General features: G+C 41.1%; 1 protein-coding gene and 1 long non-coding RNA gene across 5 annotated transcripts in view; one reads left to right on the plus strand and one right to left on the minus strand.

Annotated features, from left to right (window-relative positions):
- b4galt2 (UDP-Gal:betaGlcNAc beta 1,4- galactosyltransferase, polypeptide 2) overlaps window positions 1-19,836 on the plus strand; it is a 342,550-nt gene that overhangs the window by 207,379 nt on the left and 115,335 nt on the right. The gene's annotated exons all lie outside the window — the stretch shown is intronic.
- The window catches only part of LOC137325244 (uncharacterized), a 40,304-nt gene continuing 34,397 nt past the window's right edge, over window positions 13,930-19,836 (minus strand). Inside the window, exons 2-3 of the long non-coding RNA XR_010963850.1 lie at window positions 17,301-17,437; window positions 13,930-14,979 (exon numbers count right to left, since the gene is read on the minus strand). This is a non-coding gene — a long non-coding RNA (uncharacterized lncRNA). The remainder of the gene's footprint in view (window positions 14,980-17,300; window positions 17,438-19,836) is intronic.

Below are 19,836 nucleotides of genomic sequence, written 5' to 3' on the forward strand. Positions count from 1 at the left end.
CCATGTTGATTCTGCCAAATCCTATTATTATTTTCTAAGTGTCCTGTTATCACATCCTTTATAATAGATTCTAGCATTTTCCCTACTACTGATGACAGGCTAACAGGTCTGTGGTTCCCTGTTTTCTCTCTCCCTCCATTCTTAAATAGTAGGGTTACATTTGCTACCCTCCAATCCGCAGGAACCGTTCCAGAATCTATAGAATTTTGGAAGATGACAACCGATGCATCCACTATCTCTATAGCTCAAAACCCTGGGACGTAGATCATCAGGTCCTTGGGATTTATCGACTTTCAGTCCCATTTCCCTGGTACTATTTTTTTTTTTACTAATGCTAATTTCTTTCAGTTCCTCATTCTCGCCAGACCCTTAGTTCACTAGTTACATCCTCAAAGAACTCTAACAAATTTGTTAAACATGGTTTCCCTTTCATAAAACCATGTTGATGCTGCCTTATCATAATATGATTTTCTAAGTGCCCTGTTACCATTTCCTTAATAATGGATTCCAGCATTTTTCCGATGACTGATGTCCGGCTAACTGGCCTATAGTTCCCTGTTTTCTCTCTTCTTCCCCCCACCCCCCCCCCCCCCAACTTTCTTGAAAAGCAGTGTTACATTTGCTACCTTCCAATCCGCTGGGACCATTCTAGAATCTAGGGAATTTTGGAAGGGAATTCAGGGCTGACCTCCGTAGGCTGCCTTTGGTTACGGACTTCTGACTGTCCTCTTGAGAGCTCTAACTTCTCGGGGAAGCATGCCCTGTCTTTATACTATTTGGCTGCTTTGTTCTTCATGTGTGTGGCTCTGTTTTTCTCATGGTCATAAACTACGTCATCAGGCTGGCACTATGTTAAACAACCAGAGGTAGGCTGTACCATGCTAACCTCATTTCTTATCTCAGGAATGTACCCTGACTTACGGCTTCGCACTGCCCTACCATGTCCAGCGCTTACGCAGCCGTTCACTGTTACCATGTCTTCGTGTGTATCAGTCGCCTAGCAACTATCTTCTCATACCCAGTACTAACTATCTTCTGACTTTGGTTGTTACTATAAATCTTAACGTCTCAGCATTCTTTCAATGACTTCTTGGTAACCTTACCCTTTCTTATCTCTGTACTGTAAGCTGCTGCTGCTTTTCACAGTAACTTTCTGCTTTTGTCAGCATATTCACCATATGTGTGACACAATCGAGATGGGATGCACGTCCAGAATATGGTTCTAATCTATATTCTTACACTCCAACTCCATATCCTCTCTATCGCCAAAACCGCCTACTTCCACCTCCGTAATATTGTCCGTCTCCACCCCTGCCTCAGCTCATCAGCTGCTGAAACCCTCATCCATGCCTTTGTTACCTCCAGTGCTCTCCTGACTGGCCTCCCATCTTCCACCCTTCGTAAACTTGAGCTCATCCAAAACTCTGCTGCCCATATCCTAACTCGCACCAAGTTCCGTTCACCCATCACCCCTGTGCTCACTAACATACATTGGCTCCCGATCCGGGAACGCCTCAATTTTAAAATTCTCATCCTTGTTTTCAGATCCCTCCATGGTCTCGCCCCCTCCTTATCTCTGTAACCTCCTCCAGCCCTACAAACCTCCGAGATCTCTGCGCTCCTCCAATTCTAGCCTCTTTCGCATCTCTGTCTTGAATCGTTCCATCATTGCGGCCGTGTCTTCAGCTGCCTAGGCCCTCAACTCTGGAATTCCCTTCCTAAACCTCGCCACCTCTCTACCTCTCTCTCCTCTTTTAAGTCACTCCTTAAAACCTACCTTTTTGACCAAGCTTTTGGTCACCTGTTCTAATATCTCTTTTATGTGGCTCGGTGTCAAATTTTGCCTTATAAGCGCCTTGGAACGATTTTACTACGTTAAAGGCGTTATATAAATACAAGTTGTACAAGTAGTTGTTGTTGACTGCACCTGCTTATGTACATTAGGTACTGTTGGGCTCAGTAACCTTTCCCAGCCAGTTAATGATGTCATTATAACATCATGGAGTTATATTGAAACTATAGCACAGAAACAGGCCATTCGGCCCAACTGGTCTATGCCATCGTTTATGCTGCACATGAGCCACCTCCGTCTCTACTTCATCTAACCCTATCAGCATACCCTTCTGTTCCTTTCTCCCTTGTGCTTATCCAGCTTCCCCGTAATGCATCTATGCTATTTGCCTCAACTACTCCTTGTGGCGGCGTATTCCACATTTTACCACTCTTTGAGTAAAGAAGTTTCTCCTGAATTCCCTATTGGATTTCTTAGTGACTATTTTATATTCATGACCTCTAGTTTTGGACTCCCCCACATTTTTTCTACGTCTACCCTATTAAACCCTTTCATTATTTTAAAGATCTCTATCAGGTCACCCATCAGCCTTCTCTTTTATAGAGAAAAGAGTCCCAGCCTGTTCAGCATTTCCTGATAAGGATATCTTCTCAGTTCTGGTATCAGTAAGGCAGTAAGGGAGAGTGTACAGAACATGACCGGACAGATGGTCTGAGAAAGCAGGGCAAAGACCAAGGGAAGTCTAGATTAAACTGCATTTATTTCAATGCAAGAAGTCTGATGGGCAAGGCAGATGAACTCAGGGCATGGATGGGTACATGGGACTGGGATGTTATAGCTATTACTGAAACATGGCTAAGGGAGGGGCAGGACTGGCAGCTCAATGTTCCAGGGTACAGATGCTATAGGAAAGATAGAGCAGGAGGTAAGAGAGGAGGGGGAGTTGCGTTCTTGATTAGGGAGAACATCACGGCAGTAGTGAGAGGGGATATATCCGCGGGTTCGCCCACTGAGTCTATATGGGTAGAACTGAAAAATAAGAAGGGAGAGATCACTTTGATAGGATTGTACTACAGACCCCCAAATAGTCAATGGGAAATTGAGGAGCAAATATGTAAGGAGATTACAGACAGCTGCAAGAAAAATAGGGTGGTAATAGTAGGGGACTTTAACTTTCCCAACATTGACTGGGACAGCCATAGCATTAGGGGCTTGGATGGAGAGAAATTTGTTGAGTGTATTCAGGAGGAATTTCTCATTCAGTATGTGGATGGCCCGACTAGAGAGGGGGCAAAACTTGACCTCCTCTTGGGAAATAAGGAAGGGCAGGTGACAGAAGTGTTAGTGAGGGATCACTTTGGGACCAGTGATCATAATTCCATTAGTTTTAAGATAGCTATGGAGAAGGATAGGTCTGGCCCAAAAGTTAAAATTCTAAATTGGGGAAAGGCCAATTTTGATGGTATTAGACAGGAACTTTCAGAAGTTGATTGGGAGAGTCTGTTGGCAGGCAAAGGGACGTCTGGTAAGTGGGAGGCTTTCAAAAGTGTGTTAACCAGGGTTCAGGGTAAGCACATTCCTTATAAAGTGAAGGGCAAGGCTGGTAGAAGTAGGGAACCTTGGATGACTCGGGAGATTGAGGCTCTAGTCAAAAAGAAGAAGGAGGCATATGACATGCATAGGCAGCTGGGATCAAGTGGATCCCTTGAAGAGTATAGAGATTGCCGGAGTAGAGTTAAGAGAGAAATCAGGAGGGCAAAAAGGGGATATGAGATTGCTTTGGCAGATCAGGCAAAGGTGAATCCAAAGAGCTTCTACAAATACATAAAGGGCAAAAGGGTAACTAGGGAGAGAGTAGGGCCTCTGAAGGATCAACAAGGTCATCTATGTGCGGAACCACAAGAGATGGGTGAGACCCTGAATGAATATTTCACATCGGTATTTACGGTTGAGAAAGGCATGGATGTTAGGGAACTTGGGGAAATAAATAGTGATGTCTTGAGGAGTGTACATATTACAGAGAGGGAGGCGCTGGAAGTCTTAACGCGCATCAAGGTAGATAAATCTCCGGGACCTGATGAAATGTATCCCAGGACGTTATGGGAGGTTAGGGAGGAAATTGCGGGTCCCCTAGCAGAGATATTTGAATCATCCACCGCTACAGGTGAGGTGCCTGAAGATTGGAGGGTAGCAAATGTTGTGCCTTTGTTTAAGAAGGGCGGCAGGGAAAAGCCTGGGAACTACAGACCAGTGAGCCTGACATCTGTAGTGGGTAAGTTGTTAGAGGGTATTCTGAGGGACAGGATCTACAGGCATTTGGAGAGGCAGGGACTAATTAGGAACAGTCAGTATGGTTTTGTGAGAGGAAAATCATGTCTCACGAATTTGATTGAGTTTTTTGAAGGGGTAACCAAGAAGATAGATGAGGGCTGTGCAGTAGACGTGGTCTACATGGACTTCAGCAAAGCATTTGACAAGGTACCGCATGGTAGGTTGTTACATAAGGTTAAATCTCATGGGATCCAAGGTGAGGTAGCCAATTGGATACAAAATTGGCTTGACGACAGAAGACAGAGGGTGGTTGTAGAGGGTTGTTTTTCAAACTGGATGCCTGTGTCCAGCGGTGTGCCTCAGGGATCGGTGCTGGGTCCGCTGTTATTTGTTATTTATATTAATGATTTGGATGAGAATTTAGGAGGCATGGTTAGTAAGTTTGCAGATGACACCAAGATTGGTGGCATTGTGGACAGTGAAGAAGGTTATCTAGGATTGCAACGGGATCTTGATAAATTGGGCCAGTGGGCCGATGAATGGCAGATGGAGTTTAATTTAGATAAATGTGAGGTGATGCATTTTGGTAGATCGAATCGGGCCAGGACCTACTCCGTTAATGGTAGGGCGTTGGGGAGAGTTATAGAACAAAGAGATCTGGGAGTACAGATTCATAGCTCCTTGAAAGTGGAGTCACAGGTGGATAGGGTGGTGAAGAAGGCATTCAGCATGCTTGGTTTCATTGGTCAGAACATTGAATGCAGGAGTTGGGATGTCTTGTTGAAGTTGTACAGGGCATTGGTGAGGCCACACTTGGAGTACTGTGTACAGTTCTGGTCACCCTATTATAGAAAGGATATTATTAAACTAGAAAGAGTGCAGAAAAGATTTACTAGGATGCTACCGGGACTTGATGGTTTGACTTACAGGGAGAGGTTAGACAGACTGGGACTTTTTTCCCTGGAGAGTAGGAGGTTAAGGGGTGATCTTATAGAAGTCTATAAAATAATGAGGGGCATAGATAAGGTCGATAGTCAAAATCTTTTCCCAAAGGTAGGGGAGTCTATAACGAGGGGGCACAGATTTAAGGTGAGAGGGGAGAGATACAAAAGGGTCCAGAGGGGCAATTTTTTCACTCAAAGGGTGGTGAGTGTCTGGAACGAGCTGCCAGAGGCAGTAGTAGAGGCGGGTACAATTTTGTCTTTTAAAAAGCATTTGGACAGTTACATGGGTAAGATGGGTATCGAGGGATATGGGCCAAGTGCAGGCAATTGGGACTAGCTTAGTGGTATAAACTGGGCGACATGGACATGTTGGGCCGAAGGGCCTGTTTCCATGTTGTAACTTCTATGATTCTATGATCATCCTTGTGAATTTTTTTTGCACCCTCTCCAATGCCTCTACGTCCTTTTTATAATATGGAGACCGGAACTGTGCACAATACTCCCAAGTGTGGTCTAACGAAAGTTCTATACTAGTTTAACATAACTTCTTTGCTTTTCAATTCTATCTCTTTAGAAATAAACGCTAGTGCTTGATTTACCTTTTTTATGGCCTTATTAACCTGTGTCGCTACTTTTAGTGATTTGTGTATCTGTACCCCTCGATCCCTTTGCCCCTCTATCCCGTTTAGACTCTTATTATCCAAGCAGTATGTGGCCTCCTTATTCTTCCTACCAAAATGCACCACCTCACACTTACCTATATTGAAATTCATTTGCCAATTACACACCCATTCTGCAATTTTATTAATGTCCTCTTGCATTTTGATGCATTCTTCCTTTGTATTAACTACAGTACAACAACGTGTAAATGTTTTTTTCTAAATCAACAGAAATAGACAAGAAAAAACAAAAGGATGCTCAGGTAATCATTTTTTAATAATGCTCTTGCAGGTCCAGACTCGTCATTTAAGATTTGTTAACAATAATGGCTGCTTGTGATTATGTAGTGGTGTCAAATTACGGAGACAGGTCTCCCGTTAATTGGCAGATTTTATTTGTTAACTTTAATTATTAGGTTTATGAAGTGCTGATAAGTTCTATGATGTGGAGATGCCGGTGATGGACTGGGGTGTACAAATGTAAGGAATCTTACAACACCAGGTTATAGTCCAACAATTTTATTTGAAAACCTGACGAAGGAGAAAGCCTCCGAAAGCTTGTGATTTTCAAATAAAACTGTTGGACTATAACCTGGTGTTGTAAGATTCCTTACACTGATAAATCTTTACAACCAGTGCTAGAACTTAACAAGAAATGATTAACAACACAGAACCAATTAACAGCAAATCAGCTAAAGAGGTTAGAATAATCTATAACTCAAAAAAGAACCCCAGCATTGTAGACTTCATGAATATAGGGCAACTTTTTGTGTTTAGGGGAAGAGTCAAGACCCATAGTGAAGGATACCACCAAGACTGAATTGAATAGGAAAAAGGATGAAAAAAATGATCAAGTATTGATAAAGTAATGCTAAACTTGGATTTAAAATCGTATAGATTGAAGGAGGAAGTGAAAACTGAAAGAGGCGAGGATTCCAGTTTTTAAGTCCATGGAAAGAATGATTTAGCGTAGGAAATAATGCAATTCTGTACAGACACTTAGGCATCAATATTAACCCCCCCACAATAGGCGGGAGAGGGTCAGGTGTAAAAATTTAAAAATGGGGGAACGCGCCCCCAACTTGCCGCATGGGCGCCTGCCACCATTTTTACGGCGGCGGGTTGCGTGGCATGCATGTGTCCTGACTTGGAGACAGTGCAATTGGGAGCCTCATTTAAATTTAATAGCTTCTGCATGGGTTTCCAGGGCTCAGGAAATCCGGCAGCAAAATGGAGGTGAGAAATGCCTGCTACAGCAGGTTATTGCTCTTTCCTTTTGGGCAAGGAGGAGCAGGAGTGCTCCCCCCGACCCCTCAAGGAAGCCTTCAGCCTCCCCTCTGCCGATCCCCGACCACCCCCCACCAAGCCCCAATCTCAAACCTCCTGCCGGGCTCTGACCCCCCCCCCCTTGCCCCCTCCCAATTGCTGAGGACCATCCTCAGTGGTCCCTGGCTGCGGCCTCCTGCTGCTGGTTTTCCTGATGGCAGATGGCCAGCCTGTCAATTTGTCCGGCTGCCGGGCGGGAAATGGAAGAAGAAAATGTTAATGCGGTCCTGCCGTTACTATCGGTAGGACCCCCGCATCTCTAGGCTTTCCGGGTTTCCCTCTCCCTCCGCTATCACGCTCCCCCACACCCTCCTCGCCTCCTCATAAATATCGGGGCCTTAATGTACATTGAGAGAGTGGTAGCACCCTCACCTTGAGTCAGAAGGGTTTAAGTCCCACTTTAGAGACTTGAGCACATAATCCAAGCTGACACTCTAGTGAAGTGCTGCATTGTTGTAGGTGCTGTCTTTTGGATGGGATGTTAAACTGAGGCCCCATCTGCCTCCTCACATGGACGTAAAAGGTCCCATGGCACTATTTCGAAGAAGAGCGGGGGAGTTTTCCCGATAGATTATCTGGTCATTATCACATTTTTGTTTGTGGGACCTTGCTGTGCGCAAATTGGCTGCCACGTTTCCTACATTACACCAGTGATTTCACTTCAAATATACTTCATTGGGTGTAAAATGCTTTTGGTGTCCTGTGGTCATGAAAGACGTTATATAAATGGAAGTCTATCTTTCCTTCTTAATCAACTCATAATATATTCCTGTGCAATATTTTTACACCAGCAGCAACTCATTTAAAATAAGTGGGTTAACACCTGCATAAAAGTAGCACACTGGAATGCAGTATGAACGTGTTAAATGTTTGTATGTAAACTTCCCCAATTGGAATTTCTACCCTAGGCTGATATTCTAATTTTATGAATCTTAGTGAACAAAATGAAGACTCTGAAGGGAAATTCCCAAGCCAAATCATTCCGAAACAAGCTTAGTTCTTTCATAGTCACTTTTTTGATCTTAATTGGGTTGAAAAAGGCATCAAGCAGAGCTGAGAGGCTTACAATGAAGGAGAGAAAATCAAAAGTTTAGTTTCCAAGGTGCTTCATAGGAGCATTATCAGACAAAATTTATTAAAAATTAAGAAAGTGTTAAGAGGAATAGTGGCATATTAATGAGGAAGCGTATTTCGCTTAATTGTCATGTTGTGCTAAATATTATAAAGGAGGATATCTGTACACGTACTGAACTTTCTTTTTCATCCCTATTTACCTAGCTTTTGGAATTGTTTGAGGTTGTCTCGGAGCAGACATGGATATAGAACACCCCTCGTGTGATACCATGAAGTTCCGCTCCAGTGCCATCATGAATGTTCACAACTAACTCTCCCCATTCATGATGGCACATGAGTGGGGAATTCTTCACAAAATGCCTCCTTCTATTTGCTTCTAACCTGACTGAAACACACTAGTAAATGTGCAGGTATCTTCATCACTTTTAGGACTATGGGACAATTCAGTAACCCTTCAAGATTTTTTCCACATATAAGAAATACCTTTAATTTTCCCTTCATTGACTGTGTAAAAATGTCAATAGTGGAGGTCCAACGCCTCAATTAGACATTTCAGGATAAGAAGAATTGGAAAAGTGAATTCTCAGTCTTTTATATATTTGGAATCCACATCAAACTTTGGAGCTTCAAATGTGCTGTGTCATCACATCTCTAGCTGACCTTACATTTTTTGTTTCCTGAAAATGAGCATCTGTGCTTTCATTTTGTTCGCGATGGCACAGGGAAAGAGGTAACTGGCCCTTTAAATCCTATCAATTTCAGGCCCTTGTCAATATGATTGCACCTATTAAATGTCAGCGGCAGCACAATTACGTTTAGATGAGAATTGAATGAAAAGGACAGACTGAGCCCGTTTCTAGGTTCTGCTCACTGCAGCTGTTAGGAAATATAATTAAACGCTTCAGTCTCATCCATTCCATCTTCTGTAGACCTGTTTCCCCAAGATTTTGTCAGAATGAACTGATGATATTGGCAACTGTTGCAGGAACACCTTGGGTACACATTTAAGGTACATTATTGGGGGCATTTTAGGCCAACAAATGTGTCTATCAAAAATTGAATGGTTACCTTGCAGCCAATTGTCTCAATGACTATAAATTTAAAAGTATACCTTAGCATTTAATAATCACCAAATCGAGTGGGCCTTTTTATTTAGGATCCATACATCTAGCCAAGAGAGCAGACTTTCATCTACAAGTCTTAATTGGATTCAAACTTGATACAAGGCAAAGGTCTGAATGTTGAATTCACAGATTTTGAATGGCCACAAACTTTATCTGAAACATTAGCTTTGACTCAAGTGATTAGAAGCATCCTTCGTCAGCTGTGCAGCTAAGAAAAGATTCTGCAAGCTGTCTTTCAGCAGTTTTGGCAGATAAATCATTTTCTTCCCACCTTTCTGCCATGGAGCCCTTACCATGGGATTCACTATGGGAATTCTGATATATGTCCTTTTGAAGGATGCAGAGCAGTTACAGGAGGAAGAGGAAATGAGAGAGGTACACAGGCTACAACAAAGGAGAAGACCAAGTCAGACATACCCTTTCACCAGAGAACACAGACCACGCTGCTCCCTCAATGGTGTTTTAGAAGATGCCTGCTTAAGGATGCAGTGGTTTAATAAGGAGACAAAGAAGGAACTCTGACCTAGAAATTAGGTCGTGCAATGCATGTTTTCTGGACACAAAAATGTGCGCTGAAGGGTACAATATGATGTGCACACATTCAGTCCGTTGCAGGAAATTGCCACATGCCAAATTGGTTAGGGCGCCCCCTCCTGAAACTAGCGTTAGCCCCAGTGCCTATGCAAATGGAGGGCCTAATGCCCTTTACAGGCCACTTTGGGAAATTGGATTGTGGTTGATCGCATCATGTGGTTTTTTTTTTACTCGTTCATGGGATGTGAGTGTCGCTGGCAAGGCCGGCATTTATTGCCCATCATTTAAGGCCACAAGGTGTAGATGCTATGCTTGCTAAGGTCAATTACAGACTTCTGAATAAACGTCATGTGAATCGGACTTTTTTTATATATGCTTTTTTTTAAAGTGCAACTCCTGAAGTCAATTTGTGTGCTTTCGTCAGGTCAGTCAGAGGTTGTTTAGTCTCAGCAGATACTCAGATCTATTAACGGTCAGCCTGTTTTTTTTCTTTTTTATACTTCTTCGTATGGTACCAACATTTGCGTGTGTAACACCTGATGTATGACTGATACAGATGTGCACTGGATGCAAAATATATACACATCATTGCTAGCATACTTCCTGTGGCTTTGCTCACACTAAGTCGAAAGGTATGCTTTTCTATAACAATATAGGGATATTATCAATAAAGAGTGGCAAGGAGCATGTGATGAGTAAAATGCTGCAGGAAGTATTTAATCATTATAGATATATTAGCAGATCCCCATGACATTACTCACAGTAATTCGTATGATATACTGTTTTATGAGGAGAAGAGCGTTATAGCATCTAATGCATTTTCTGTGGCATTGCTCAGAGTTTGCATTGTTTTGGGAGGGGGGAGCTGGGTAGTAGAAGTGGGATTGGGATGCACATCTAAAATGCATGAATTTAGAAACAAGTTTGTAAGTGTTCTGTCCAGAAATGATAAAGTAAGTGTTTTTCATTGCTTGCTGGAAATCAATTAAGTATTGTTCTTCTTAAACACTGTAGCTAGATAAATACCACAGCTGCATAAATAAATCTGCTCTGTGAACAATTATTGTTTTCAGACTGTTGCCTTCAGGATAGGGAATTGGCTAGGAGGTAGGAGACAGAGTAGGGATAATGGGTATGCTCAAATTGGCTGACTAGTGGTGTCCCCCAGGGATATGTACTGGGACCTTAGCTTTTCACTATATTTATAACAAATTTAGATGAAGGAATAGAGAGTCGTATATCCAAGTTTACTGACGACACCAAGTTAGGTGGCACGGTAAATAGTGTAGGTGGGAGTCGAAAGTTCCAAAGGGACATTGCTAGATTAAGGGAGTGGGCAAAACTGCAGCAGATGGAGTTCAATGTGGGGAAGTGTGAGGTCATCCACTTCAGACCTAGGAAAGATAGATCAGAGTATTTTCTAAATGGTGAGAAGCTAGAAACTGTGAAGGAGCAGAGAAATTTAAGGGTCCAAATACAGAAATCACTAAAAGCTAGTGGATAGGTACAAAAAATAATTTAAAAAGCTAATGGAATGTTGGCCGTTATCACGTTGGCTGGAATACAAAGAGGTGGAGGTTATGTTAGTTATATAAAGCCCAGCTTAGACCCCATTTAGAGTACTGTGTTCAGCTCTGGGCACCGCACCTCAGGAAGGATATATTGACCTTCGATGGGGTCAGTGTAGATTCATCAGAATGATACCGGGGCTTAAAGGGTTAAATTATGAGGTCAGGTTGCATGGACTAGGCTTGTATTCCCTTGAGTATAGAAGATTAAAGGATGATCTCATTGAGGTGTTTAAGATGATTAAAGGATTTGATAGGGTAGATAGAGAAAAACTATTTCCTCTGGTGGGGAAGTCCAGAACAATGGGGCATAACCTTAAAATTAGAGCTAGGCTGTTCAGGGGTCATGTCAGGAAGTACTTCTTCACACAAAAGGTAGTGGAAATCTGGAACATTGTTCTCCCAAAAAGCCGTTGAGGCTGGGGGTCAGTTGAAAATTTCAAAACTGAGATTGATAGATTTTTGTCAGCCATGATCTAATTGAATAGCGGAACTGGCTTGAGGGGCCGAATGGCCTACTGCTGTTCCTATATAAACAAAAAAGGCAGATGCTGACTTTATTTGTCTAAATGTCTGTGGGTAATTTTAACCTAAGCTGCCCAGCGGGAAACTGACAGGCTTGGATCAGCTACCCATTTTAAAACCGATTTTACTTTTCCTTTCAGTGGAAAGTAAAATTGAATGGGTGTAGAACGGGCATTGATTTCCCACCGGGTGGGTTAAGTGAGAATAACCCCGTCTGTGTTTTTCTCTGTCTGTCTCCTTATCTCATCTCCTCTGTCTTTCTGCCTTTCTGCCTTTCCATCTCTCACTCTGAAGTAAAAATATGCAATTGTAAATAGTTTTCCAGTCAAAGTTTACTTCATAAAAGATTTTAAAGGTCATGCTTGTGCTTGGTTTGAAATCATTTAGAAAAACTCATAACTACTGAGGAAATCATACTGATGTACGCAGTTACCTTCTGGAGAAGGTTGCAAAGTTGCACATGCTCCAACTTTTGCATTTGGGAATTCCAAGCAAAGGTGTAATTGTTAGCTCAGTTCAGTTGACAGAGCAATGGCACAGGGAAGAGCATCAACTCAGGATGAAGGCTTTTCATACAGTAAAAAGATTAATAAGCAACACAAGCCAGTTACCAATATGATGTTATTTGTACGTGATTTATGATGTTTCATGTTACAAACCATTTTCAACATTTTTACCTGTTAGGTGAAGAAAACAAATGGTGACAAAAAAAAGGTTGAACAAGTATTTTGAGTGATTTGGTTCAGTTTCTTCTTTGTTTTATTAATAGATTTTGCTTGCTGCTGATCATTAGTTTATTGCTTTCATGTGTGCATATCCTGATTGATAGCTTTGTAATTGGTTTCTTCACTGTTGATTCATACATCCCTGCCCCATTGAGTTCTGATTAATTTCTGTTTTATGAATATGATATTTGTGCCAGTCAAAAAGTGTGATGTGATAGACAGGAAATGTACTCTACTAGGCCATTTTTATATAATTAGTAGTAGATCTGTGGCATTACTCACAGTGAGTTGGCATTGCTCACGTGCTGTTTTTATAGCAATAAAGGTGTTATTCCGTCTAATACGTGATGTATTATTTATATTATCAGCGTGATTTAAGGTGACTGAATAAGTCAAATTAGGTACTGTAACCACCCACCTTTGTGCATCTCTTACTTTTTATCTCTCTCCTTCTGAGCCAGCCTTTCTCTCTGACCGAACCTACCTTTCTTTTTAAAGTTATAGAAATTAGCACTTGAAATTAGTTTTCTTATGAAATCTTACCTTTAAAATTGTTCTAAAATTCATGCTACTGTTTGTTTTCAAATCATTTGGGAAAACAGATTCATAAATAGTGTTATAACTCAAGGAAAGACATGCTTTGAGTTTTGTACTGAGCAAAAATAAACAAACAATATTTGGTTTTCAGTTCTCAGTATAAATAAAATGAGGCACTGGTACTCTAATCATCCCCTTTGTCTTTATCTTTTCTCTCATATCTATCTATCTGTCTGCAGCTTTTTTCTCAAGTAAAAAAGGAAGCAGTTGAAAATACTTTTTGGGTAAAATCTTTCCTCAAAGTTCTAAAATTCCTGCTTCATCTAGTTTTGAAATCAATTAGGAAAATTAATTCTCTTACTTTTGTAGCATATGGAAAAACACACTTCCAGTTGTTGCACTGAGAGAATCAAACTGATAATTTCCCATACAGCAAATTCTCAGATTGCAATATCCTAAGATTTGTAGACATGGGCATATTGGTAACTCCTTTCAGTTGATGAGTTATAGCTCTGGGAAGAATGTTAACTACAGCACCAGGTTTTTACGATTCTGAATCCTCCCAGTAAAGATGTTAATGAAGGCACTCAGACACGAAAGACAACTTCATAGGCAAGTTTAGTTAAGTTACCATGAAATATGTGTTCTTCTTCATTTATTGATGGCCAATAAGATTTGGAATTTTTTGGGTGACTGGGTCATTTTCTCTTTTAATGGTAGATGTAGCTCAGTGGTCATAGTTGCAGCGTTCTGATTTGCTGCACAGTTAAGTTTTTGGAAGAGATTTGCATATAAGAAAATGAGACAAAATGTCAGATTGAGGTATAATTTTTTTAATATTTTACCATCCACTCACCCATGATGTTACTCATGGTAAGTCAGCAATTACACTGTTGCAAGGGTGGTCTGCTGGACTGTGAAAGCAGGAAGGAGTGCACATCTCCAGTGAGAAACACTGGAAAGAAGTTTCTAAGAATTCTGTCCAGAGACTATATCAAATGTTTCTTGATTGTTTTCGTGAATATAAATAGCTGTTTCCTTGGCCACTGAAGCTAGATAAATCAATTGTTTTCTTTTTAGAAATTCTTCAGATAAACAAAATAAAGCACAGGCACTATAACCATCACTGTATGTGTGTGTGTCTTTTCACTCTCACTCATTCAGTAGTCTTTCTGCTGCTCCAGCTTGTTTACAAATAATAATTGTCCGTTTGATTTTCCAGATGATTTGAAAACAAGCTGGAAGATGAATTTAAGAAGCTTTTTTTGAATATATTTTCATATGAAAATGATCAACTTTATTTTTTTAATTGAGAGTCTCGCTCACAGAGATAAATCATTTGTATAAAACTGGCTACTTGAAATTTCTGTTCCCAGATGAGTCTCCTGCCTCGCCAGGTTCAGCCAGAAAGATTCTATCTGCCATCTAATCAGCAAAGCCCAGTAAAAAGTCCCCAGGCCTTCTCTTATTCTGAAGCCCTTTAAATCAGGTCCCATCTGTGCTATCTGCAGAGTATTAACCAGCGGAATTACAAACTAGTAAAATCCAGATGGCAATTTAAACCAAAAGATAAACTATGGATCTGAGTAGAGGCGATGTTATTGAAGCAGAAGGGAAGTTGATCTCTGTGGTACTGTGACATTAATTCCAGTTTACTCAGGTAATAAAGGTCCATGGAATGACGTTTGTTTTGTATCATTAATAGCCACAGCCAGGTATTGCAGTGTAACAAAGTTCAGATAATTGTAAAATTGTAAAGAAATTGATTTTAATACTGTATACTTTACATAGAGCTTTAAGTACAGTGAAAAGAAAGGAAGATTTCATGTTTTCTGAATATTCTTCAGTGCCTTATTGATTTGTTAGACAAACGGGTCTGGATTCTTCTCTGAATTAGTGCCTGTTTTGGGGGAGAAAAAAATGAGTTACTTAATTTTATTGTACTAAACCTGTATTCTTTTTTATTCTTCCTTTTCAAATACTTGTCCGGTTCCCTTTCAGAAAGTGCAGATCGATAAATGAAAGTTTCCCCTCTTCGGCTATAATGGTCCTGAGCAGAAGAAATCTTAGGGCAAATTTCCTGTTTCCACTGGATGTGAATTCACGGCAAAAACTGCCTGCCTCTGACTCTCTTACTCTCTTGTTTCTCGCCCACCCCAAGGTCATGATTCATCGCTATGCAGATTGGAAATGTTTAGTTTGTTCAGTAGGGATTGCTCTCCTAATAGATCAAAGCCCAGTTTTTGGCAGCCAGAGGTAGTTCTGAACTGTATCAGGGTTGTACTACATCTGACCTGGAGGGAGTGCTCAATGCTGACATTACATGACAAAAAGAAGAAAAATGTTTCATTTCTCAACTGATGAATACATTTGTGTTTATTTCCCATTGTGTACTGTATATGTGATAATGATCAGTTGGCATCAGGAGTGCCAGCTGTAGGCACATTCCTTTCCTTCGCACTGTATTCTGCATTCAGACCTGTCAAGGTTTTTACAGTCTGTATAATAGAGGCAAGACTGGAGGCTGAACAAGCAGATTATTGTGGCTCTGTCAGCAATTGTATCTTGTTCAGTAGTATCTGCATATTCTGTCTTTCCTACAGCCAATTATCTTGGCTATGTCTACTCAGAGATGACACTCACTGGAAAACTTGGGATCAGCGAGACTTGTCAGATGTCTATTTTCCAGATGCTGAATCCTGTTAAATAACAGATTTTATTTGCTGCATCCATTAGCAGCTTCTCTACAGTCATTCCCAGCAAATAACCAGAATTAAATAAAACGTATGCACAGTTTATTCCTGTCTAGTACTCTGGAGTTAGTGCGTGATTTAGTAGCAACTCCTATATGGGTGCAGTACATATGATACACTGGGTGGTGATCAGGAGTGGGATTCCCCCAAACCCCTCCCCAGGCCTGGGATGCTAAAGTTAACTGTAGTTGGCCCAATGCTGCCCTGGGTGAGATTTACCAATGAAACAAAGACCTTGGACTCTACAGAGTATATAGATGCTTTTATATTTGCTTTTATATATGTGCACTAGTTCCCTGTGCTTATATTGTTAAAACTGGTCCCTTTATCCTATTGGCCGAATTGTAGATCCACAAAAATGCAATGATTCTGCCACTGGGACAAGATAGATAATTTTAACAATATATACACATCGAGTCAGCACATGGACATCACTCACTCAACTACAGAAACACCAAATATAAAAGAGCCTTATGTCAGGCAGGCAACATGCAATGCAATTACCAATTGAGCGATTGGGGAGAGCGGGATTGGTCCCATGAGCTATTCTTTCCTCACATATGTCTCTTTGCCGAGATCTGCAAGGTAATAGCACGCAGCCAGTTGGAGGGTTGGCCTTATTAATAATAATATAAAATGCCTCATTTGCCAGACTTTTGCGTTGTGGCTAACATTTGAATAAAATATTTTCAGGATGGCATTAGTCCTTAACCAGATATTAGGCTGATTTTGTTTAAGAACGGGATTGAATTTTATAAGGATGAGTATCTTTATCAAATAATCTATGGAACAGAGTGTTTAATGTGCTGCTGGGATTGTGAAAATGTCATGTAGAAAGCAACAATTAGGTTGTAGGATTAGATGGGTATTGCAGAATCTTGCATGATTATTTTCACTTGATTGAAGTTTTACAGAACATACCCTCAGGAGGTGAACTAGTTGGATAGAACCCATGCTGGAGTAGATTGTACATGATCTGTGGAAGGATTTGACTTATTGGGCCCAATGATCTTTTCTTATCCGTGCTTTCTTATGTGTGTTACTCAGCACAGCAGTTTGTCTTTGTAACTTCACAGCTGCATGGCAGCTTGTAAATGAAATATTAAGGAAACCGATATAGGTCAATAAAATATCCACTAAATTCTTCATTAAAAACCACTCACAAAGTAAAAGTGAGTATATGCCTATTTTCATTGCAGTCAAAACTTGCTTATCAAAGTCTTCAAGTCCTCAAAGGGAAGGAGAAGGATTTTTTTTTGCCCTTTTAGGTAAAGTGGGATGAGAGAAAGACTAGTTCAGATTGGTTATGTCCCTTTCAAGTACAGTAAAATGAGAATGGAAATGGTTCAGAATTGGAGCATCCCATTTATGTGCAAGTGCATTTTGGTGCTGTTTGGTTACAAAATCATCATGTTGCTTCCTAACAAGTGAGAGCAGCTCTATCCAGTGCTACAGCACCAATCATTACCTTTGAGTTGGCGGCTGCTGCTGTCTCAAGCAACTTTGGATAGTTCAAATTCTCTCTCTCCGTCCCTCCTTCCCAGTGAAACGTGTGCTTTAAAATTAAATGTTGGCAACACTGTGGCTTCGGTATTTGTGTATTTTCTGAGGCGGAGAGAAAGGAAGAAAAATAAATTTCTGCACTTGTGTTGGAGAGAATCACATTTTTAAAAAAACAACCCAATGATAGGGAAATAGAAATATGAAATAGTAACACAGCTGTCATCCGTCTGAATTCAGAGCAGATAATTTGCTTTTTTGGTCCCTGTGCTCCGTTCCCAGAGTGGCTCCTGAAATAGCATTTCCCTCTCTCATTCTTGCACCAAAACCAAAGTAATTTGCCACTAATGTGCATGCACAGAAGCGGCAAATTACAAACCTTTTGGAGTGAGAGTCAGTTCAGCGAGAGAAGCTTATTTCAGGAACCACCCTACATGAATGGGGTCGACAGGTACCTGTAACTAAGAAGTGGCTCATGGTGTTGGTATTTTTTTAAATTGCTAAATTCATAGGATATTTATAGACATTGCAATATATGTATTCAGGAAGCTGATTTAATGTTTTAATTTAGCTGTGCTCCGTTTTGCATCGCTGAAAACGTGATACTAATGACCTATCCATAAATTGGTGGGGTTACCATGTATACAGTTTACTATAGAGTCTTCTGTGCCTTTTGGCACATGAGGCAACCCATTTCTTCCACTGCTCTCTGTCCAGAGCAAGTTTCCATCATAAGTTGTATTCATGATGGAAGCATCCTTTTTGATCATCCTGCAAAAGGTTATTCTTTGTCCTCCAGCATCTTCTGTGCCCTCCAGGTAGAATCCAGCCTAAGACGTACCTTGTGCTTCTGCTGTGGGTAGCCTGATGACATGACCCAACCACTATGCTTCTGCTTTTATGCTCACAAAGAATATTTTCATTCTATCCAAGTTGTTATCCATTTTGAAGAGATCATTTATAAAATCTAGGTCTCAAAGCTTACCACTTGTCCAAACAAACCAGTGTCCTCAGCAACAACCATTGCTCCTCTCTTCACAAAGTCTATGACAATGCAGAAGAGAAGTGGAGATAGTATGCAGCCTCACCTTACACCAATAGCAATCTTAGACCATTCCACATATCCGCTCTCTGTCCGGATGCAGCACATAGATTCATCATACAAAGCTTCTATCGGATATCAATCTTTGCTGGAATTCCATAATGTCTCAGGATCTTCCAGAAGGTTTCTCTGTGGACACTATCAAACGCTTTTGTAAAATCAGTGAAGTTAAAAACCATCTTTTGTTGGTATTCTAAGCCTTTCTCAATTTCTTCTCAAGGAGAGAATCTGAATTTTAATATCAGGACAAAAGATTGGAAAATTACTTGGAAAAGAAAAAGTGTAGCAAAGGAACAGAAAAAGCATGCAATGAAAAAAATCTCAATACACTTCAAAATGCTGGAAAGTGCATCAGAATGTCAAAAATCCAAAATTACTATGGGGAGCATGCTCCTGAATCCCCATGAAAATAAATTTTGCGCCTCCAGAGCTCACTCCCCTGACTTGTGTACTTCAGTTTTTTCTCCTTATATAATACAACTGATGGAATATTGGGTAAAACTGCAGCTTCAGTCATGACAAGTTCATGTCCCAATACCCTCCCATTGTGACTAATTCTTTTTGTATGTCGTTTGTGAGACTTAGGTTTCAGTACTTATGGGGAGAAAAAGGGAATTGCAGAATGTCATCCCAAAGCACCAATACAAATTCTGAAATCAAGTATAGGACAAAAAGGGGAAAAAAATCATTAGGGCCTATTATTAGGCGTAGGTAGCGTGATCTGCTATTAACCCGTGCCCAGTGGCCCCTGCACAGGCAGAACGAGAACTTCGTCCTGCTTCCACTCAATCGCAAGCTGCGTTCAAATTCAGGCCTTGCACATCAATTCAATGCAATTTGCACTTTCCACCAGCTGGGGGAGCCCCAATCTCTTAAAGGGAGGATGTCTCTAACAATCTCAAAGGTAGACGGTATCTGTTATTTGCTAAAAAATAACAGTTGCTGTCTGCACAGAGTCTGAATGGAGATCAGACATCACACACAGATGCAGGTCCCGTCCCTTTGTTTACACACTGATGAGCTATGTTAAAACATTGAATAAAGGTTGCGCACTACTAAATCCTACATCCTCCAATCTGCATGCCAGACCTCACCAATCTGCTGATCTGAGTTTGTACCAGGCCTGCGAGAATACATGCACCAAGGTTCTCTGTTGATGCACTAGAGGCCTTGGTGTAAGAGGTGGACAGAAGGAGGGACATCCTATATCCGCGGGGTGGGGGGGGGTGGTGGGGGTGGTGGGCAAGAGGCTCTCCAGATATATGCCTAAAAGGCAGTGGGAGGCAGTAGAAGGCTAAGTCAATGCCAGGTGCATAACGTCATGAACATGGATGCAGTGCAGGATGAAGTGACCTGTGACCTAACTCCATATACCCGTCTTAGCCCCGTAGCCCTTAATACC

The sequence above is a fragment of the Heptranchias perlo genome, chromosome 9, assembly GCF_035084215.1.
Source record: "Heptranchias perlo isolate sHepPer1 chromosome 9, sHepPer1.hap1, whole genome shotgun sequence".
NCBI classification, from domain to species: domain Eukaryota; kingdom Metazoa; phylum Chordata; class Chondrichthyes; order Hexanchiformes; family Hexanchidae; genus Heptranchias; species Heptranchias perlo.